The sequence below is a fragment of the Pieris brassicae genome, chromosome 10 (genome assembly GCF_905147105.1).
Source record: "Pieris brassicae chromosome 10, ilPieBrab1.1, whole genome shotgun sequence".
Lineage (NCBI taxonomy): Eukaryota > Metazoa > Arthropoda > Insecta > Lepidoptera > Pieridae > Pieris > Pieris brassicae.
In genome coordinates, this window is record NC_059674.1 from 18,781,731 (window position 1) to 18,782,638 (window position 908).

The window sequence follows — 908 nt, forward strand, 5'->3', positions numbered from 1 at the left end:
ATAAAAATCCCAATTATTGTGAATCGTAATTATGCAACGCAAGACCTCATTTCTATGTAGAGTATGTAGGTCATGCTTCATGTTTATCTCGGTATTTAAACTTTAATTAATTTGAATTTGTCAATAATAACTTAATATTACTGTACAATCGTGTACAAAATGATTCGTAAATATATTTTTTTTGCGATAATACCATTATGAAAGAAGGCCGTTTCTGTAAATGTCATGTAAGGTACAGAAAATAAATAGAAAATTGAGATATCGAATTCCTTATAACAAATAACGTTTGACAGATCCTGTTCTTTGATTTTAGGATATAAGTTTGTCACGCAATACAACAGATTAGTTAGTTGTTGTAATTTTTTAAATATATTAACACAATTATACATTGCAACTGTACATTAGTCATGCCCCAATATTGTTAAATATTTGAACGCAAATTATCCGCAAACTGCGTTTGAGTAGCACGCATTAATCATAATTGTCGCATATGAATCGAATCGACTTGACAATTGAAAATTACCCGATAATAGATGTGCACACGCAACATCCTGCACTTTTAACATTTGAACGCGCTACGCCGTTGAATAGTGCAGATTCCTATCGAAGCCGCGACAGCCGAAACAATGTTCACAAAATTATTAATTTCACTTTTATATTGCCACATAGTTTCATCACAAATAAATGGTGAGTTCTGGTGGTTGCATGAAAAGGTGGCCCAATTGCAGAATATAGCGCCACCACAACCAAGGATCGAAGACATTAGTGATTTCGAAACGGATGAGAGCGTTAAAGTTGTTTTTCGAGATCATATCGATACAGGCAAAGACGAGAGTGGCAGTAATTTGAAAGGCAGTGAGAATGACAACTCATCCTCTATTTATTTCAAAGATAAATCTGCCCTGGGA